This window comes from Hesperophylax consimilis, chromosome 7, assembly GCF_061612785.1.
Source record: "Hesperophylax consimilis isolate HC1 chromosome 7, BYU_Hcon_1.0, whole genome shotgun sequence".
In the NCBI taxonomy this organism is placed as follows: Eukaryota; Metazoa; Arthropoda; class Insecta; order Trichoptera; family Limnephilidae; genus Hesperophylax; species Hesperophylax consimilis.
This window is the reverse complement of record NC_142842.1, coordinates 5,545,687-5,569,301: the sequence shown is the minus strand read 5'-3', so window position 1 is coordinate 5,569,301 and position 23,615 is coordinate 5,545,687.

The following is a 23,615-nucleotide window of genomic DNA, read 5'->3' as shown; positions in this document are numbered from 1 at the left end:
TTCTACTCAGAATTATCTTCCGAAGTTGAATCTTTTATAAAATTTTTATAAAATAACATTTTTGAAAAAAAAATATTCTAGAAAGCGCCAACAAAAGACTTGTTTCCGAAATTTGAGGGCTGTTTTCTCCGGATCTATGGTCCCAAACGGATTGAAATTTCTAATTCCTTTTCACAAATATGTTCTGAAGTTGAATCAACCATAAAATTATGGTGAAAAACCTTTTTTGAAAAATATAATATTCTTAAAAGCGCCAACGAAAGACTTGGGTTCGAACTTTGAGGGCCGTTTTCTCAGGATCTATGGTCTCGAATGGATTGAAATTTCTTATTCCTTCTCAAAATTATGTTCTGAAGTTGAATCTACAATAAATTTATGGTAAAAAACCATTTTTGAAAAAAATTATATTCTAGTAAGCGCCAACGAAAGACTTGGGTTCGTAATTTGATAACCGTTTTCTCCGGATCTATGGTGCCAAATGGATTGAAATTTCGGATTCTTCCTCAAAATTATCTTCCAAAGTTGAATCTACCATAAAATGATTGTAAAAAACCATTTTTGAAAAAAATTATAATCTAGTAAGCGCCAACGAAAGACTTGGGTTCGAAATTTGATGGCCGTTTTCTCCGGATCTATAGTCCCAAATGGATTTATTTTCCTAATTCCTTTTCAAAAATATGTTATGAAGTTGAATCTTCAATTAAATAATGGTAAAAAACCTTTTTTGAAAAATATAATATTCTTAAAAGCGCCAACGAAAGACTTGGGTTCGAACATTGAGGGTCGTTTTCTCAGGATCTATTGTCCCAAATGGATTGAAATTTTGTAATCCTAATCAGAATTATCTTCCGATGTTGAATGTCTCATAAAATTTTGGTAAAATAACATTATTGTAAAAAATTTCATTCTTGTAAGCCCCAACGAAAGTCTTGGGTTCGAACTTTGAGGGCCGTTTTCTCAGGATCAATGATCCCAAAAGGGTTGAAATTTCGTATTCCTTCTCACAATTATGTTCTGAAGTTCAATCTACCATAAAATTATGGTTAAAAACCATTTTTGAAAAGAATTATTCTAGTAAGCGCCAACAAAAGACTTGTTTCCGAACTTTGAGGGCTGTTTTCTTCGGATCTATGGTCCCAAATGGATTTAAATTTCGTATTCCTTCTCAAAATTATGTTCTGAAGTTAAATCTACCATAAAATTATGGTAAAAGACCATTTATGAGAAATATTGTATTCTAAAAAGCGCCAACGAAAGACTTGGGTTCGAACATTGAGGGCCGTTTTCTCAGGATCTATTGTCCCAAATGGATTGAAATATCGTAATCCTAATCAGAATTATCTTCCGATGTTGAATGTCTCATAAAATTTTGGAAAAATAACATTTTTGTAAAAAAGTTCATTCTTGAAAGCCCCAACGAAAGACTTGGGTTCGAAATTTTATAACCGTTTTCTCCGAATCTATAGTCCCAAATGGATTGATATTTTCTTATTCTTTCTCACAATTATGTTCTGAAGTTCAATCTACCATAAAATTACGGTTAAAAACCATTTTTAAAAAATATTTTATTCTTATAAGCGCCAACGAAAGACTTGGGTTCGATCATTGGGGGCCGTTTTCTCAGGATCTATTGTCCCAATAGGAGTGAAATTTCGTAATCCTAATCAGAATTATGGTATATAATTAATTACTCTGGTTCGAAATTTGATAACCGTTTTCTCCGGATCTCTAGTCCCAAATGGATTGATATTTTCTTATTCCTTCTCACAATTTTGTTCTGAAGTTCAATCTACCATAAAATTATGGTAAAAAACCATCTATGAAAAAAATCATATACTAAAAAGCGCCAACGAAAGACTTGGGTTCGAACATTGGGGGCCGTTTTCTCAGGATCTATGGTCTCAAATGGATTGAAATTTCGTATTCCTTCTCAAAATTATGTTCTGAAGTTGAATCTACCATAAAATTGTGGTAAAAAAACCATTTATGAAAAAAATTAAATACTAAAAAGCGCCAACGAAAGACTTGGGTTCGAACATTGAGGTCCGTTTTGTCAGGATTTATGGTTCCAAATGGATTTATTTTCCTAATTACTTTTCACAAATATGTTCTGAAGTTGAATCTACCATTAAATAATACAATCAAAAATATTCACAAAAATATTATATTCTTATAAACGCCAACGAAAGACTTGGGTTTGAAATTTGAAAGCCGTTTTCTCCGGATCTATGGTGCCAAATGGATTAAAATTTCAGATTCCAACTCAAAATTATCTTCCGAAGTTGAATCTCTCATAAAAAATTTTTTTAATAACATTTGTGATAAAAATTTCATTCTTGTAAGCCTCAACGAAAGTCTTGGGTTCGAACTTTGAGGGCCGTTTTCTCCGGATCTATAGTCCCAATTGGATTGATATTTCTTATTCCTTCTCACAATTATGATCTGAAGTTCAATCTACCATAAAATTATGGTAAAAAACCATTTTTGAAAAAAATTATTTTCTAGTAAGCGCCAACGAAAGACTCTGGTTCGAAATTTGATATCCGTTTTCTCCGGATCTATAGTTCCAATTGGATTTATTTTCCTAATTCCTTTTCACAAATATGTTCTGAAGTTGAATCTTCAATTAAATAATGGTAAAAAACCATTTTCGAAAAATATTATATTCTTAAAAGCCCCAACGAAAGACTTGGGTTCGAACATTGAGGGCCGTTTTCTCAGGATCTATTGTCCCAAATGGATTGAAATTTTGTAATCCTTCTCAGAATTATCTTCCGATGTTGAATCTCTCATAAAATTTTTGTAAAATAACATTTGTGAAAAAAATTTCATTCTTGTAAGCCCCAACGAAAGTCTTGGGTTCGAACTTTGAGGGCCGTTTTCTCAGGATCTATGGTCTCAAATGGATTGAAATTTCGAAATCCTACTAAGAATTATCTTCCGATCTTGAATCCCATATATAATTCTGGTAAAATAACATTTTTCAAAAGAAAATCTTCTATGAAGCCATATCGTTAAACTTGGGTTCGAACTTTGAGGGCTGTTTTCTCCGGATCTAAGGTGCCAAATGGATTGAAATTTCGGATTCCTTCTCAAAATTATCTTTCGAAGTTGGGTCTCTGATAAAATTTTTGCAAAACAACAATTAAAAAAAAATTTCATTCTCGTCAGCCTAAACTAAAGACTTGGGTTCGAACTTTGTGGGCCGTTTTCTCCGGATTTATGGTCCCAAATGGATTGAAATTTTGCATTCCTACTCAGCATTATCTTCCGAAGTTCAATATTTCATAAAATTTTGATAGATTAACATTTTTGAAAGAATATTTATGCTAGTAAGCCCCGAAGAAAGACTGAGGTTCGAACTTTGAGGGCCGTTTTCTCAGGATCTATGGTCTCAAATGGATTGAAATTTCGTATTCCTTCTCACAATTATTTTCTGAAGTTGAATCTACCATAAAATTTTTGTAAAAAAGCATTTTTGAAAAAAATATATTCTAGTAAGCGCCAACGAAAGACTTGGGTTTGAAATTTGAAGGCCGTTTTCTCCGGATCTATGGTCCCAAATGGATTGAAATTTCGTATTCCTTCTCACAATTATGTTCTGAAGTTAAATCTACCATTAAATTGAGTTAAAAAACCATTTTTGAAAAATATTATATTCTTATAAGCGCCAACGAAAGACTTGGGTTTGAAATTTGAAGGCCGTTTTCTCCGGATCTATGGAGCCAAATGGATTGAAATTTCGGATTCTTCCTCAAAATTATCTTCCAAAGTTGAATCTACCATAAAATGATTGTAAAAAACCATTTTTGAAAAAAAATATAATCTTGTAAGCGCCAACGAAAGACTTGGGTTCGAAATTTGATGGCCGTTTTCGCCGGATCTATTGTCCCAAATGGATTGATATTTCTTAGTCCTTCTCACAATTATGTTCTGAAGTTCAATCTACCATTAAATTATGATAAAAAACCATTTTTGAAAAAAATTATATTCTTGTAAGCGCCAACGAAGGACTTAGTTTCGAAATTTGATAACCGTTTTCTCCGGATCTATAGTCAAAAATGGATTCATGTTTTCTTATTCTTTCTCACAATTATGTTTTGAAGTTCAATCTACCATAAAATTATGGTTAAAAACCATTTTTGAAAAATAATATATTCTTATAAGCGCCAACGAAAGACTTGGAATCGATCATTGGGGGCTGTTTTCTCAGGATCTATGGTCTCAAATGGATTGAAATTTCTTATTCCTTCTCAATATGTTCTGAAGTTGAATCTACCATAAATTTATTTTAAAAAACCATTTTTGAAAAAAATTATATCCCAATATGCGCCAACGAAAGACTTGGGTTCGAACATTAAGTGCCGTTTTCTCAGGATCAATGGACTCAAATGGATTGAAATTTCGTATTCCTTCTTAAAATTATGTCCTGAAGTTGAATCTACCATAAAATTATGGTAAAAAACAATTTATGAAAAAAATTATATACTAAAAAGCGCAAACGATAGACTTGGGTTCGAACATTTAGGGCCGTTTTCTCAGGATCTATTGTTCCAAATGATTGAAATTTCGTAATCCTAATCAGAATTATCTTCCGTTGTTGAATGTCTTATAAAACTTTGGTGAAATAACATTTTTGTAAAAAATTTCATTCTTGAAAGCCCCAACGAAAGACTTGGGTTCGAACTCTGAGGGCCCTTTTCTCAGGATCCATGGTCTCAAATGGATTGAAATTTCGTATTCCTTCTCAGAATTATGTTCTGAAGTTGAATCTTCAATAAAATAATTGTAAAAAACCATTTTTGAAAAGAATTATATTCTAATAAGCACAAACGAAAGACTTGGGTTTGAAATTTGAGGGCCGTTTTCTCCGGATCTATGGTGCAAAATGGATTGAAATTTCGGATTTCAACTCAAAATTTTCTTCCGACGTTGAGTCTCTCATAAAATTTTTGTAAATCAACATTTAAAAAAAATTTCATTCTTGTAAGCTCCAACGAAAGACTTGGGTTCGAACTTTGAGGGCCGTTTTCTCAGGATCTATGTTCTCAAATGGATTGAAATTTCTTATTCCTTCTCACAATTATGTTCTGAAGTTGAATCAACCATAAAATTATGGTAAAAAATAATTTATGGAAAAAATTGTATTCTAAAAAGCGCAAACGAAAGACTTGGGTTCGAACAATGAGGGCTGTTTTCTCAGGATCTATCGTCCCAAATGGATTGAAATTTCGTAATCCTAATCAGGATTATCTTCCGATGTTGTATGTCTCATAAAATTTTGGTTAAATAACATTTTTGTAAAAAATTTCATTCTTGAAAGCCCCAACGAAAGACTTGGGTTCGAACTCTGAGGGCCTTTTTCTCAGGATCCATGGTCTCAAATGGATTGAAATTTCGTATTCCTTCTCAGAATTATGTTCTGAAGTTGAATCTTCAATAAAATAATTGTAAAAAACCATTTTTGAAAAGAATTATATTCTAATAAGCACAAACGAAAGACTTGGGTTTGAAATTTGAGGGCCGTTTTCTCCGGATCTATGGTTTAAAATGGATTGAAATTTCGGATTTCAACTCAAAATTTTCTTCCGACGTTGAGTCTCTCATAAAATTTTTGTAAATCAACATTTAAAAAAAATTTAATTCTTGTAAGCTCCAACGAAAGACTTGGGTTCGAACATTGGGTGCCGTTTTCTCAGGATCAATGGTCTCAAATGGATTGAAATTTCGGATTCCTTCTCAAAATTATCTTCCAAAGTTGAATCTACCATAAAATTATGGTAGAAAACCATTTTTGAAAAGAATAATATTCTAATAACCACAAACGAAAGACTTGGGTTTGAAATTTGAGCGCCGTTTTCTCCGGATCTATGGTGCCAAATGGATTGAAATTTCGGATTCCAACTCAAAATTATCTTCCGAAGTTTAGTCTCTCATAAAATTTTTGTAAAATCACATTTGTGAAAAAAATTTCATTCTTGTAAGCCCCAACGAAAGTCTTGGGTTCGAACTTTGAGGGCCGTTTTCTCAGGATCTATGGTCTCGAATGGATTGAAATTTCTTATTCCTTCTCAAAATTATGTTCTGAAGTTGAATCTACAATAAATTTATGGTAAAAAACCATTTTTGAAAAAAATTATATTCTAGTAAGCGCCAACGAAAGACTTGGGTTCGAAATTTGATAACCGTTTTCTCCGGATCTAAAGTCCCAAATGGATTGATATTTTCTTATTCTTTCTCACAATTATGTTCTGAAGTTCAATCTACATTAAAATCATGGTTAAAAACCATCTTTGAAAAATATTATATTCTTATAAGCGCCAACGAAAGACTTGGAATCGATCATTGGGGGCCGTTTTCTCAGGATCTATGGTCTCAAATGGATTGAAATTTCTTATTCCTTCTCACAATTATGTTCTGAAGTTTAATCTACCATAAATTTATTATAAAAAAACCATTTTTGAAAAAAATTATATCCTAATAAGCGCCAACGAAAGACTTGGGTTCGAACATTGGGTGACGTTTTCTCAGGATCAATGGTCTCAAATGGATTAAAATTTCGTATTCCTTCTCAAAATTATGACCTGAAGTTGAATCTACCATAAAATTATGGTAAAAAACAATTTATGTAAAAAATTATATACTAAAAAGCGCCAACGAAAGACTTGGGTTCGAAATTTGATAACCGTTTTCTCCGGATCTATAGTCCCAAATGGATTGATATTTTCTTATTCTTTCTCAAAATTATGTTCTGAAGTTCAATCTACCATAAAATTATGGTTCAAAACCATTTTTGAAAAATATTTTTTTCTTATAAGCGCCAACGAAAGACTTGGAATCGATCATTGGGGGCCGTTTTCTCAGGATCTATGGTCACAAATGGATTGAAATTTCTTATTCCTTCTCACAATTATGTTCTGAAGTTGAATCTACAATAAATTTATTGTAAAAAACCATTTTTGAAAAAAGATATATCCTAATAAGCGCCAACGAAAGACTTGGGTTCGAACATTGGGTGCCGTTTTCTCAGGATCAATGGTCTCAAATGGATTGAAATTTCGGATTCCTTCTCAAAATTATCTTCCAAAGTTGAATCTACCATAAAATTATGGTAGAAAACCATTTTTGAAAAGAATAATATTCTAATAACCACAAACGAAAGACTTGGGTTTGAAATTTGAGCGCCGTTTTCTCCGGATCTATGGTGCCAAATGGATTGAAATTTCGGATTCCAACTCAAAATTATCTTCCGAAGTTGAGTCTCTCATAAAATTTTTGTAAAATCACATTTGTGAAAAAAATTTCATTCTTGTAAGCCCCAACGAAAGTCTTGGGTTTTAACTTTGAGGGCCGTTTTCTCAGGATCTATGGTCTCGAATGGATTGAAATTTCTTATTCCTTCTCAAAATTATGTTCTGAAGTTGAATCTACAATAAATTTATGGTAAAAAACCATTTTTGAATAAAATTATATTCTAGTAAGCGCCAACAAAAGACTTGGGTTCGAAATTTGATAACCGTTTTCTCCGGATCTAAAGTCCCAAATGGATTGATATTTTCTTATTCTTTCTCACAATTATGTTCTGAAGTTCAATCTACATTAAAATCATGGTTAAAAACCATCTTTGAAAAATATTATATTCTTATAAGCGCCAACGAAAGACTTGGAATCGATCATTGGGGGCCGTTTTCTCAGGATCTATGGTCTCAAATGGATTGAAATTTCTTATTCCTTCTCACAATTATGTTCTGAAGTTTAATCTACCATAAATTTATTATAAAAAAACCATTTTTGAAAAAAATTATATCCTAATAAGCGCCAACGAAAGACTTGGGTTCGAACATTGGGTGACGTTTTCTCAGGATTAATGGTCTCAAATGGATTAAAATTTCGTATTCCTTCTCAAAATTATGACCTGAAGTTGAATCTACTATAAAATTATGGTAAAAAACAATTTATGTAAAAAATTATATACTAAAAAGCGCCAACGAAAGACTTGGGTTCGAAATTTGATAACCGTTTTCTCCGGATCTATAGTCCCAAATGGATTGATATTTTCTTATTCTTTCTCAAAATTATGTTCTGAAGTTCAATCTACCATAAAATTATGGTTCAAAACCATTTTTGAAAAATATTTTTTTCTTATAAGCGCCAACGAAAGACTTGGAATCGATCATTGGGGGCCGTTTTCTCAGGATCTATGGTCACAAATGGATTGAAATTTCTTATTCCTTCTCACAATTATGTTCTGAAGTTGAATCTACAATAAATTTATTGTAAAAAACCATTTTTGAAAAAAGATATATCCTAATAAGCGCCAACGAAAGACTTGGGTTCGAACATTGGGTGCCGTTTTCTCAGGATCAATGGTCTCAAATGGATTGAAATTTCGGATTCCTTCTCAAAATTACCTTCCAAAGTTGAATCTACCATAAAATTATGGTAAAAAACCATTTTTGAAAAGAATTATATTCTAATAACCACAAACGAAAGACTTGGGTTTGAAATTTGAGCGCCGTTTTCTCCGGATCTATGGTGCCAAATGGATTGAAATTTCGGATTCCAACTCAAAATTATCTTCCGAAGTTGAGTCTCTCATAAAATTTTTGTAAAATCACATTTGTGAAAAAAATTTCATTCTTGTAAGCCCCAACGAAAGTCTTGGGTTCGAACTTTGAGGGCCGTTTTCTCAGGATCAATGGTCTCAAATGGATTGAAATTTCGTATTCCTTCTCAAAATTATGTCCTGAAGTTGAATCTACCATAAAATTATGGTAAAAAACAATTAATGAAAAATATTATATACTAAAAAGCGCCAACGAAAGACTTGGGTTCGAAATTTGGTAACCGTTTTCTCCGGATCTATAGTCCCAAATGGATTGAAATTTCGTAATCCTAATCAGAATTATCTTCCGTTGTTGAATGTCTCATAATATTTTGGTGAAATAACATTTTTGTAAAAAATTTCATTCTTGAAAGCCCCAACGAAAGACTTGGGTTCGAACTCTGAGGGCCTTTTTCTCAGGATCCATGGTCTCAAATGGATTAAAATTTCGTATTCCTTCTCACAATTATGTTCTGAAGTTGAATCTTCAATAAAATAATTGTAAAAAACCATTTTTAAAAAGAATTATATTCTAATAAGCACAAACGAAAGACTTGGGTTTGAAATTTGAGGGCCGTTTTCTCCGGATCTATGGTGCCAAATGGATTGAAATTTCGGATTCCAACTCAAAATTATCTTCCGAAGTTGAGTCTCTCATAAAATTTTTGTAAATCAACATTTAAAAAAAATTTCATTCTTGTAAGCTCCAACGAAAGACTTGGGTTCGAACTTTGAGGGCCGTTTTCTCAGGATCTATGGTCTCAAATGGATTGAAATTTCTTATTCCTTCTCACAATTATGTTCTGAAGTTGAATCAACCATAAAATTATGGTAAAAAATCATTTCTGGAAAAAATTGTATTCTAAAAAGCGCAAACGAATGACATGGGTTCGAACAATGAGGGCTGTTTTCTCAGGATCTATCGTCCCAAATGGATTGAAATTCCATAATCCTAATCAGAATTATATTCCGATGTTGAAGGTCATTAAATTTTGATTCAATAACATTTTTGTAAAAAATTTCATTCTTGAAAGCCCCAACGAAAGACTTGGGTTCAAACTGAGAGGGCTGTTTTCTCCGGATCTATGACCCCGAAAGGGTTGAAATTTCGTATTCCTTCTCACAATTATGTGATGAAGTTGAACTTACCATAAAATTATAGAATTTTTTTTTTTTTTTTTTTTTGTGGTATTATGCCGTGTTGGACACTGCAATGCTGTCCGAAACGTTGGCTTGAGAAGGAGTTAGCGCAACACGGCATCATACCCCAAAAACAAATAACAAAAATAATTTTGGCCGTGAAAATCTTAAATCATATAGTAAAAAACCATTTAAAAAAAAAATTATATTCTAGTAAGCGCAAACGAAAGTCTTGGGTTCGAATTTTGATAGCCGTTTTCTCCGGATCTATAGTCCCAAATGGATTGTATTTTCGTATTCTTCTCAGAATTATCTACCGAAGTTGAATCTTTTATAAAATTTTGATTAAATAACAATTTTGAAAAAAAAATATTCTAGTAAGCGCCAACAAAAGACTTGTTTCCGAACTTTGAGGGCTGTTTTCTCCGGATCTATGGTCCCAAACGGATTGAAATTTCTAATTCCTTTTCACAAATATGTTCTGAAATTGAATCAACCATAAAATTATGGTAAAAAACGATTTTTGAAAAATACAATATTCTTATAAACGCCAACGAAATACTTGGGTTTGAAATTTGAAGGCCGTTTTCTCCGGATCTATGGTGCCAAATGCATTGAAATTTCGAAATCCTTCTCAAAACTATCTCCCAAAGATGAATCTTCCATAAAATTATGGTAAAAAACCATTTTTTAAAAGAATTATATTCTAATAAGCACAAACAAAAGACTTGGGTTTGAAATTTGAGGGCCGTTTTCTCCGGATCTCTGGTGCCAAATGGATTCAAAATTTTGGATTCCAACTAAAAATTATCTTCCGAAGATTAGTCTTTCATAAAATTTTTGTATAATAACATTTTTGAAAAAAATTTCATTCTTGTAAGCCCCAACGAAAGACTTGGGTTCGAACTTTGGGGGCCGTTTTCTCAGGATCTATGGTCTCAAATGGATTGAAATTTCGTATTCCTTCTCAAAATTATGTCCTGAAGTTGAATCTACCATTAAAATATGGTAAAAAACCATTTTTGAAAAATATTATATTCTTATAAGCGCCAACGAAAGACTTGGGTTTGAAATTTGAAGGCCGCTTTCTCCGGATCTATGGTGCCAAATGGATTGAAATTTCGGTTTCCAACTCAAAATTATCTTTCGAAGTTGAGTCTCTCATAAAATTTTTGTAAAATAACATTTGTGAAAAAAATTTCTTTCTTGTAAGCCCCAACGAAAGTCTTGGGTTTGAACTTTGAGGGCCGTTTTCTCAGGATCTATTGTCTCAAATGAATTGAAATTTCTTATTCCTTCTCACAATTATGTTCTGAAGTTGAATCTACCATAAATTTTTGATAATAAACCATTTTTGAAAAAAATTATATTCTAGTAAGCGCCAACGAAAGACTTGGGTTCGAAATTTGATAACCGTTTTCTCCGGATCTATAGTCCCAATTGGATTGATATTTCTTATTCCTTCTCACAATAATGTTCTGAAGTTGAATCGACCAAAGAATTATGGTAAAAAATCATTTATGAAAAAAATTGTATTCTAAAAAGCGCCAACGAAAGACTTGGGTTCGAACTTTGAGGGCTGTTTTCTCCGGATCTATGATCCCGAAAGGGTTGAAATTTCGTATTCCTTCTCACAATTATGTTCTGAAGTTGAACTTACCATAAAATTATAGAAAAAATCCTTTTTTTTTGTTTTTGGGGTATTATGCCGTGTTGGACACTGCAATGCTGTCCGAAACGTTGGCTTAAGAAGGAGTTTGCGCAACACGGCATTTTAACCCAAAAACAAATAACAAAAATAATTTCGACCGTGAAAATCTTAAATCATATAGTAAAAAACCATTTAAAAAAAATTATATTCTAGTAAGCGCCAACGAAATTCTTGGGTTCGAAATTTGATAGCCGTTTTCTCCGGATCTATAGTCCCAAATGGATTTTATTTTCGTATTTCTACTCAGAATTATCTTCCGAAGTTGAATCTTTTATAAAATTTTTATAAAATAACATTTTTGAAAAAAAAATATTCTAGAAAGCGCCAACAAAAGACTTGTTTCCGAAATTTGAGGGCTGTTTTCTCCGGATCTATGGTCCCAAACGGATTGAAATTTCTAATTCCTTTTCACAAATATGTTCTGAAGTTGAATCAACCATAAAATTATGGTGAAAAACCTTTTTTGAAAAATATAATATTCTTAAAAGCGCCAACGAAAGACTTGGGTTCGAACTTTGAGGGCCGTTTTCTCAGGATCTATGGTCTCGAATGGATTGAAATTTCTTATTCCTTCTCAAAATTATGTTCTGAAGTTGAATCTACAATAAATTTATGGTAAAAAACCATTTTTGAAAAAAATTATATTCTAGTCAGCGCCAACGAAAGACTTGGGTTCGTAATTTGATAACCGTTTTCTCCGGATCTATGGTGCCAAATGGATTGAAATTTCGGATTCTTCCTCAAAATTATCTTCCAAAGTTGAATCTACCATAAAATGATTGTAAAAAACCATTTTTGAAAAAAATTATAATCTAGTAAGCGCCAACGAAAGACTTGGGTTCGAAATTTGATGGCCGTTTTCTCCGGATCTATAGTCCCAAATGGATTTATTTTCCTAATTCCTTTTCAAAAATATGTTATGAAGTTGAATCTTCAATTAAATAATGGTAAAAAACCTTTTTTGAAAAATATAATATTCTTAAAAGCGCCAACGAAAGACTTGGGTTCGAACATTGAGGGTCGTTTTCTCAGGATCTATTGTCCCAAATGGATTGAAATTTTGTAATCCTAGTCAGAATTATCTTCCGATGTTGAATGTCTCATAAAATTTTGGTAAAATAACATTATTGTAAAAAATTTCATTCTTGTAAGCCCCAACGAAAGTCTTGGGTTCGAACTTTGAGGGCCGTTTTCTCAGGATCAATGATCCCAAAAGGGTTGAAATTTCGTATTCCTTCTCACAATTATGTTCTGAAGTTCAATCTACCATAAAATTATGGTTAAAAACCATTTTTGAAAAGAATTATTCTAGTAAGCGCCAACAAAAGACTTGTTTCCGAACTTTGAGGGCTGTTTTCTTCGGATCTATGGTCCCAAATGGATTTAAATTTCGTATTCCTTCTCAAAATTATGTTCTGAAGTTAAATCTACCATAAAATTATGGTAAAAGACCATTTATGAGAAAAATTGTAATCTAAAAAGCGCCAACGAAAGACTTGGGTTCGAACATTGAGGGCCGTTTTCTCAGGATCTATTGTCCCAAATGGATTGAAATATCGTAATCCTAATCAGAATTATCTTCCGATGTTGAATGTCTCATAAAATTTTGGAAAAATAACATTTTTGTAAAAAAGTTCATTCTTGAAAGCCCCAACGAAAGACTTGGGTTCGAAATTTTATAACCGTTTTCTCCGAATCTATAGTCCCAAATGGATTGATATTTTCTTATTCTTTCTCACAATTATGTTCTGAAGTTCAATCTACCATAAAATTACGGTTAAAAACCATTTTTAAAAAATATTTTATTCTTATAAGCGCCAACGAAAGACTTGGGTTCGATCATTGGGGGCCGTTTTCTCAGGATCTATTGTCCCAATAGGAGTGAAATTTCGTAATCCTAATCAGAATTATGGTATATAATTAATTACTCTGGTTCGAAATTTGATAACCGTTTTCTCCGGATCTCTAGTCCCAAATGGATTGATATTTTCTTATTCCTTCTCACAATTTTGTTCTGAAGTTCAATCTACCATAAAATTATGGTAAAAAACCATCTATGAAAAAAATCATATACTAAAAAGCGCCAACGAAAGACTTGGGTTCGAACATTGGGGGCCGTTTTCTCAGGATCTATGGTCTCAAATGGATTGAAATTTCGTATTCCTTCTCAAAATTATGTTCTGAAGTTGAATCTACCATAAAATTGTGGTAAAAAAACCATTTATGAAAAAAATTAAATACTAAAAAGCGCCAACGAAAGACTTGGGTTCGAACATTGAGGTCCGTTTTGTCAGGATTTATGGTTCCAAATGGATTTATTTTCCTAATTACTTTTCACAAATATGTTCTGAAGTTGAATCTACCATTAAATAATACAATCAAAAATATTCACAAAAATATTATATTCTTATAAACGCCAACGAAAGACTTGGGTTTGAAATTTGAAAGCCGTTTTCTCCGGATCTATGGTGCCAAATGGATTAAAATTTCAGATTCCAACTCAAAATTATCTTCCGAAGTTGAATCTCTCATAAAAATTTTTTTTAATAACATTTGTGAAAAAAATTTCATTCTTGTAAGCCTCAACGAAAGTCTTGGGTTCGAACTTTGAGGGCCGTTTTCTCCGGATCTATAGTCCCAATTGGATTGAAATTTCGTATTCCTTCTCACAATTATTTTCTGAAGTTCAATCTACCATTAAATTATGATAAAAAACCATTTTTGAAAAAAATTATATTCTAGTAAGCGCCAACGAAGGACTTAGTTTCGAAATTTGATAACCGTTTTCTCCGGATCTATAGTCAAAAATGGATTCATGTTTTCTTATTCTTTCTCACAATTATGTTTTGAAGTTCAATCTACCATAAAATTATGGTTAAAAACCATTTTTGAAAAATAATATATTCTTATAAGCGCCAACGAAAGACTTGGAATCGATCATTGGGGGCTGTTTTCTCAGGATCTATGGTCTCAAATGGATTGAAATTTCTTATTCCTTCTCAATATGTTCTGAAGTTGAATCTACCATAAATTTATTTTAAAAAACCATTTTTGAAAAAAATTATATCCCAATATGCGCCAACGAAAGACTTGGGTTCGAACATTAAGTGCCGTTTTCTCAGGATCAATGGACTCAAATGGATTGAAATTTCGTATTCCTTCTTAAAATTATGTCCTGAAGTTGAATCTACCATAAAATTATGGTAAAAAACAATTTATGAAAAAAATTATATACTAAAAAGCGCAAACGATAGACTTGGGTTCGAACATTTAGGGCCGTTTTCTCAGGATCTATTGTTCCAAATGATTGAAATTTCGTAATCCTAATCAGAATTATCTTCCGTTGTTGAATGTCTTATAAAACTTTGGTGAAATAACATTTTTGTAAAAAATTTCATTCTTGAAAGCCCCAACGAAAGACTTGGGTTCGAACTCTGAGGGCCCTTTTCTCAGGATCCATGGTCTCAAATGGATTGAAATTTCGTATTCCTTCTCAGAATTATGTTCTGAAGTTGAATCTTCAATAAAATAATTGTAAAAAACCATTTTTGAAAAGAATTATATTCTAATAAGCACAAACGAAAGACTTGGGTTTGAAATTTGAGGGCCGTTTTCTCCGGATCTATGGTGCAAAATGGATTGAAATTTCGGATTTCAACTCAAAATTTTCTTCCGACGTTGAGTCTCTCATAAAATTTTTGTAAATCAACATTTAAAAAAAATTTCATTCTTGTAAGCTCCAACGAAAGACTTGGGTTCGAACTTTGAGGGCCGTTTTCTCAGGATCTATGTTCTCAAATGGATTGAAATTTCTTATTCCTTCTCACAATTATGTTCTGAAGTTGAATCAACCATAAAATTATGGTAAAAAATAATTTATGGAAAAAATTGTATTCTAAAAAGCGCAAACGAAAGACTTGGGTTCGAACAATGAGGGCTGTTTTCTCAGGATCTATCGTCCCAAATGGATTGAAATTTCGTAATCCTAATCAGGATTATCTTCCGATGTTGTATGTCTCATAAAATTTTGGTTAAATAACATTTTTGTAAAAAATTTCATTCTTGAAAGCCCCAACGAAAGACTTGGGTTCGAACTCTGAGGGCCTTTTTCTCAGGATCCATGGTCTCAAATGGATTGAAATTTCGTATTCCTTCTCAGAATTATGTTCTGAAGTTGAATCTTCAATAAAATAATTGTAAAAAACCATTTTTGAAAAGAATTATATTCTAATAAGCACAAACGAAAGACTTGGGTTTGAAATTTGAGGGCCGTTTTCTCCGGATCTATGGTTTAAAATGGATTGAAATTTCGGATTTCAACTCAAAATTTTCTTCCGACGTTGAGTCTCTCATAAAATTTTTGTAAATCAACATTTAAAAAAAATTTAATTCTTGTAAGCTCCAACGAAAGACTTGGGTTCGAACATTGGGTGCCGTTTTCTCAGGATCAATGGTCTCAAATGGATTGAAATTTCGGATTCCTTCTCAAAATTATCTTCCAAAGTTGAATCTACCATAAAATTATGGTAGAAAACCATTTTTGAAAAGAATAATATTCTAATAACCACAAACGAAAGACTTGGGTTTGAAATTTGAGCGCCGTTTTCTCCGGATCTATGGTGCCAAATGGATTGAAATTTCGGATTCCAACTCAAAATTATCTTCCGAAGTTTAGTCTCTCATAAAATTTTTGTAAAATCACATTTGTGAAAAAAATTTCATTCTTGTAAGCCCCAACGAAAGTCTTGGGTTCGAACTTTGAGGGCCGTTTTCTCAGGATCTATGGTCTCGAATGGATTGAAATTTCTTATTCCTTCTCAAAATTATGTTCTGAAGTTGAATCTACAATAAATTTATGGTAAAAAACCATTTTTGAAAAAAATTATATTCTAGTAAGCGCCAACGAAAGACTTGGGTTCGAAATTTGATAACCGTTTTCTCCGGATCTAAAGTCCCAAATGGATTGATATTTTCTTATTCTTTCTCACAATTATGTTCTGAAGTTCAATCTACATTAAAATCATGGTTAAAAACCATCTTTGAAAAATATTATATTCTTATAAGCGCCAACGAAAGACTTGGAATCGATCATTGGGGGCCGTTTTCTCAGGATCTATGGTCTCAAATGGATTGAAATTTCTTATTCCTTCTCACAATTATGTTCTGAAGTTTAATCTACCATAAATTTATTATAAAAAAACCATTTTTGAAAAAAATTATATCCTAATAAGCGCCAACGAAAGACTTGGGTTCGAACATTGGGTGACGTTTTCTCAGGATCAATGGTCTCAAATGGATTAAAATTTCGTATTCCTTCTCAAAATTATGACCTGAAGTTGAATCTACCATAAAATTATGGTAAAAAACAATTTATGTAAAAAATTATATACTAAAAAGCGCCAACGAAAGACTTGGGTTCGAAATTTGATAACCGTTTTCTCCGGATCTATAGTCCCAAATGGATTGATATTTTCTTATTCTTTCTCAAAATTATGTTCTGAAGTTCAATCTACCATAAAATTATGGTTCAAAACCATTTTTGAAAAATATTTTTTTCTTATAAGCGCCAACGAAAGACTTGGAATCGATCATTGGGGGCCGTTTTCTCAGGATCTATGGTCACAAATGGATTGAAATTTCTTATTCCTTCTCACAATTATGTTCTGAAGTTGAATCTACAATAAATTTATTGTAAAAAACCATTTTTGAAAAAAGATATATCCTAATAAGCGCCAACGAAAGACTTGGGTTCGAACATTGGGTGCCGTTTTCTCAGGATCAATGGTCTCAAATGGATTGAAATTTCGGATTCCTTCTCAAAATTATCTTCCAAAGTTGAATCTACCATAAAATTATGGTAGAAAACCATTTTTGAAAAGAATAATATTCTAATAACCACAAACGAAAGACTTGGGTTTGAAATTTGAGCGCCGTTTTCTCCGGATCTATGGTGCCAAATGGATTGAAATTTCGGATTCCAACTCAAAATTATCTTCCGAAGTTGAGTCTCTCATAAAATTTTTGTAAAATCACATTTGTGAAAAAAATTTCATTCTTGTAAGCCCCAACGAAAGTCTTGGGTTTTAACTTTGAGGGCCGTTTTCTCAGGATCTATGGTCTCGAATGGATTGAAATTTCTTATTCCTTCTCAAAATTATGTTCTGAAGTTGAATCTACAATAAATTTATGGTAAAAAACCATTTTTGAATAAAATTATATTCTAGTAAGCGCCAACAAAAGACTTGGGTTCGAAATTTGATAACCGTTTTCTCCGGATCTAAAGTCCCAAATGGATTGATATTTTCTTATTCTTTCTCACAATTATGTTCTGAAGTTCAATCTACATTAAAATCATGGTTAAAAACCATCTTTGAAAAATATTATATTCTTATAAGCGCCAACGAAAGACTTGGAATCGATCATTGGGGGCCGTTTTCTCAGGATCTATGGTCTCAAATGGATTGAAATTTCTTATTCCTTCTCACAATTATGTTCTGAAGTTTAATCTACCATAAATTTATTATAAAAAAACCATTTTTGAAAAAAATTATATCCTAATAAGCGCCAACGAAAGACTTGGGTTCGAACATTGGGTGACGTTTTCTCAGGATTAATGGTCTCAAATGGATTAAAATTTCGTATTCCTTCTCAAAATTATGACCTGAAGTTGAATCTACTATAAAATTATGGTAAAAAACAATTTATGTAAAAAATTATATACTAAAAAGCGCCAACGAAAGACTTGGGTTCGAAATTTGATAACCGTTTTCTCCGGATCTATAGTCCCAAATGGATTGATATTTTCTTATTCTTTCTCAAAATTATGTTCTGAAGTTCAATCTACCATAAAATTATGGTTCAAAACCATTTTTGAAAAATATTTTTTTCTTATAAGCGCCAACGAAAGACTTGGAATCGATCATTGGGGGCCGTTTTCTCAGGATCTATGGTCACAAATGGATTGAAATTTCTTATTCCTTCTCACAATTATGTTCTGAAGTTGAATCTACAATAAATTTATTGTAAAAAACCATTTTTGAAAAAAGATATATCCTAATAAGCGCCAACGAAAGACTTGGGTTCGAACATTGGGTGCCGTTTTCTCAGGATCAATGGTCTCAAATGGATTGAAATTTCGGATTCCTTCTCAAAATTACCTTCCAAAGTTGAATCTACCATAAAATTATGGTAAAAAACCATTTTTGAAAAGAATTATATTCTAATAACCACAAACGAAAGACTTGGGTTTGAAATTTGAGCGCCGTTTTCTCCGGATCTATGGTGCCAAATGGATTGAAATTTCGGATTCCAACTCAAAATTATCTTCCGAAGTTGAGTCTCTCATAAAATTTTTGTAAAATCACATTTGTGAAAAAAATTTCATTCTTGTAAGCCCCAACGAAAGTCTTGGGTTCGAACTTTGAGGGCCGTTTTCTCAGGATCAATGGTCTCAAATGGATTGAAATTTCGTATTCCTTCTCAAAATTATGTCCTGAAGTTGAATCTACCATAAAATTATGGTAAAAAACAATTAATGAAAAATATTATATACTAAAAAGCGCCAACGAAAGACTTGGGTTCGAAATTTGGTAACCGTTTTCTCCGGATCTATAGTCCCAAATGGATTGAAATTTCGTAATCCTAATCAGAATTATCTTCCGTTGTTGAATGTCTCATAATATTTTGGTGAAATAACATTTTTGTAAAAAATTTCATTCTTGAAAGCCCCAACGAAAGACTTGGGTTCGAACTCTGAGGGCCTTTTTCTCAGGATCCATGGTCTCAAATGGATTAAAATTTCGTATTCCTTCTCACAATTATGTTCTGAAGTTGAATCTTCAATAAAATAATTGTAAAAAACCATTTTTAAAAAGAATTATATTCTAATAAGCACAAACGAAAGACTTGGGTTTGAAATTTGAGGGCCGTTTTCTCCGGATCTATGGTGCCAAATGGATTGAAATTTCGGATTCCAACTCAAAATTATCTTCCGAAGTTGAGTCTCTCATAAAATTTTTGTAAATCAACATTTAAAAAAAATTTCATTCTTGTAAGCTCCAACGAAAGACTTGGGTTCGAACTTTGAGGGCCGTTTTCTCAGGATCTATGGTCTCAAATGGATTGAAATTTCTTATTCCTTCTCACAATTATGTTCTGAAGTTGAATCAACCATAAAATTATGGTAAAAAATCATTTCTGGAAAAAATTGTATTCTAAAAAGCGCAAACGAATGACATGGGTTCGAACAATGAGGGCTGTTTTCTCAGGATCTATCGTCCCAAATGGATTGAAATTCCATAATCCTAATCAGAATTATATTCCGATGTTGAAGGTCATTAAATTTTGATTCAATAACATTTTTGTAAAAAATTTCATTCTTGAAAGCCCCAACGAAAGACTTGGGTTCAAACTGAGAGGGCTGTTTTCTCCGGATCTATGACCCCGAAAGGGTTGAAATTTCGTATTCCTTCTCACAATTATGTGATGAAGTTGAACTTACCATAAAATTATAGAATTTTTTTTTTTTTTTTTTTTTGTGGTATTATGCCGTGTTGGACACTGCAATGCTGTCCGAAACGTTGGCTTGAGAAGGAGTTAGCGCAACACGGCATCATACCCCAAAAACAAATAACAAAAATAATTTTGGCCGTGAAAATCTTAAATCATATAGTAAAAAACCATTTAAAAAAAAAATTATATTCTAGTAAGCGCAAACGAAAGTCTTGGGTTCGAATTTTGATAGCCGTTTTCTCCGGATCTATAGTCCCAAATGGATTGTATTTTCGTATTCTTCTCAGAATTATCTACCGAAGTTGAATCTTTTATAAAATTTTGATTAAATAACAATTTTGAAAAAAAAATATTCTAGTAAGCGCCAACAAAAGACTTGTTTCCGAACTTTGAGGGCTGTTTTCTCCGGATCTATGGTCCCAAACGGATTGAAATTTCTAATTCCTTTTCACAAATATGTTCTGAAATTGAATCAACCATAAAATTATGGTAAAAAACGATTTTTGAAAAATACAATATTCTTATAAACGCCAACGAAATACTTGGGTTTGAAATTTGAAGGCCGTTTTCTCCGGATCTATGGTGCCAAATGCATTGAAATTTCGAAATCCTTCTCAAAACTATCTCCCAAAGATGAATCTTCCATAAAATTATGGTAAAAAACCATTTTTTAAAAGAATTATATTCTAATAAGCACAAACAAAAGACTTGGGTTTGAAATTTGAGGGCCGTTTTCTCCGGATCTCTGGTGCCAAATGGATTCAAAATTTTGGATTCCAACTAAAAATTATCTTCCGAAGATTAGTCTTTCATAAAATTTTTGTATAATAACATTTTTGAAAAAAATTTCATTCTTGTAAGCCCCAACGAAAGACTTGGGTTCGAACTTTGGGGGCCGTTTTCTCAGGATCTATGGTCTCAAATGGATTGAAATTTCGTATTCCTTCTCAAAATTATGTCCTGAAGTTGAATCTACCATTAAAATATGGTAAAAAACCATTTTTGAAAAATATTATATTCTTATAAGCGCCAACGAAAGACTTGGGTTTGAAATTTGAAGGCCGCTTTCTCCGGATCTATGGTGCCAAATGGATTGAAATTTCGGTTTCCAACTCAAAATTATCTTTCGAAGTTGAGTCTCTCATAAAATTTTTGTAAAATAACATTTGTGAAAAAAATTTCTTTCTTGTAAGCCCCAACGAAAGTCTTGGGTTTGAACTTTGAGGGCCGTTTTCTCAGGATCTATTGTCTCAAATGAATTGAAATTTCTTATTCCTTCTCACAATTATGTTCTGAAGTTGAATCTACCATAAATTTTTGATAATAAACCATTTTTGAAAAAAATTATATTCTAGTAAGCGCCAACGAAAGACTTGGGTTCGAAATTTGATAACCGTTTTCTCCGGATCTATAGTCCCAATTGGATTGATATTTCTTATTCCTTCTCACAATAATGTTCTGAAGTTGAATCGACCAAAGAATTATGGTAAAAAATCATTTATGAAAAAAATTGTATTCTAAAAAGCGCCAACGAAAGACTTGGGTTCGAACTTTGAGGGCTGTTTTCTCCGGATCTATGATCCCGAAAGGGTTGAAATTTCGTATTCCTTCTCACAATTATGTTCTGAAGTTGAACTTACCATAAAATTATAGAAAAAATCCTTTTTTTTTGTTTTTGGGGTATTATGCCGTGTTGGACACTGCAATGCTGTCCGAAACGTTGGCTTAAGAAGGAGTTTGCGCAACACGGCATTTTAACCCAAAAACAAATAACAAAAATAATTTCGACCGTGAAAATCTTAAATCATATAGTAAAAAACCATTTAAAAAAAATTATATTCTAGTAAGCGCCAACGAAATTCTTGGGTTCGAAATTTGATAGCCGTTTTCTCCGGATCTATAGTCCCAAATGGATTTTATTTTCGTATTTCTACTCAGAATTATCTTCCGAAGTTGAATCTTTTATAAAATTTTTATAAAATAACATTTTTGAAAAAAAAATATTCTAGAAAGCGCCAACAAAAGACTTGTTTCCGAAATTTGAGGGCTGTTTTCTCCGGATCTATGGTCCCAAACGGATTGAAATTTCTAATTCCTTTTCACAAATATGTTCTGAAGTTGAATCAACCATAAAATTATGGTGAAAAACCTTTTTTGAAAAATATAATATTCTTAAAAGCGCCAACGAAAGACTTGGGTTCGAACTTTGAGGGCCGTTTTCTCAGGATCTATGGTCTCGAATGGATTGAAATTTCTTATTCCTTCTCAAAATTATGTTCTGAAGTTGAATCTACAATAAATTTATGGTAAAAAACCATTTTTGAAAAAAATTATATTCTAGTCAGCGCCAACGAAAGACTTGGGTTCGTAATTTGATAACCGTTTTCTCCGGATCTATGGTGCCAAATGGATTGAAATTTCGGATTCTTCCTCAAAATTATCTTCCAAAGTTGAATCTACCATAAAATGATTGTAAAAAACCATTTTTGAAAAAAATTATAATCTAGTAAGCGCCAACGAAAGACTTGGGTTCGAAATTTGATGGCCGTTTTCTCCGGATCTATAGTCCCAAATGGATTTATTTTCCTAATTCCTTTTCAAAAATATGTTATGAAGTTGAATCTTCAATTAAATAATGGTAAAAAACCTTTTTTGAAAAATATAATATTCTTAAAAGCGCCAACGAAAGACTTGGGTTCGAACATTGAGGGTCGTTTTCTCAGGATCTATTGTCCCAAATGGATTGAAATTTTGTAATCCTAGTCAGAATTATCTTCCGATGTTGAATGTCTCATAAAATTTTGGTAAAATAACATTATTGTAAAAAATTTCATTCTTGTAAGCCCCAACGAAAGTCTTGGGTTCGAACTTTGAGGGCCGTTTTCTCAGGATCAATGATCCCAAAAGGGTTGAAATTTCGTATTCCTTCTCACAATTATGTTCTGAAGTTCAATCTACCATAAAATTATGGTTAAAAACCATTTTTGAAAAGAATTATTCTAGTAAGCGCCAACAAAAGACTTGTTTCCGAACTTTGAGGGCTGTTTTCTTCGGATCTATGGTCCCAAATGGATTTAAATTTCGTATTCCTTCTCAAAATTATGTTCTGAAGTTAAATCTACCATAAAATTATGGTAAAAGACCATTTATGAGAAAAATTGTAATCTAAAAAGCGCCAACGAAAGACTTGGGTTCGAACATTGAGGGCCGTTTTCTCAGGATCTATTGTCCCAAATGGATTGAAATATCGTAATCCTAATCAGAATTATCTTCCGATGTTGAATGTCTCATAAAATTTTGGAAAAATAACATTTTTGTAAAAAAGTTCATTCTTGAAAGCCCCAACGAAAGACTTGGGTTCGAAATTTTATAACCGTTTTCTCCGAATCTATAGTCCCAAATGGATTGATATTTTCTTATTCTTTCTCACAATTATGTTCTGAAGTTCAATCTACCATAAAATTACGGTTAAAAACCATTTTTAAAAAATATTTTATTCTTATAAGCGCCAACGAAAGACTTGGGTTCGATCATTGGGGGCCGTTTTCTCAGGATCTATTGTCCCAATAGGAGTGAAATTTCGTAATCCTAATCAGAATTATGGTATATAATTAATTACTCTGGTTCGAAATTTGATAACCGTTTTCT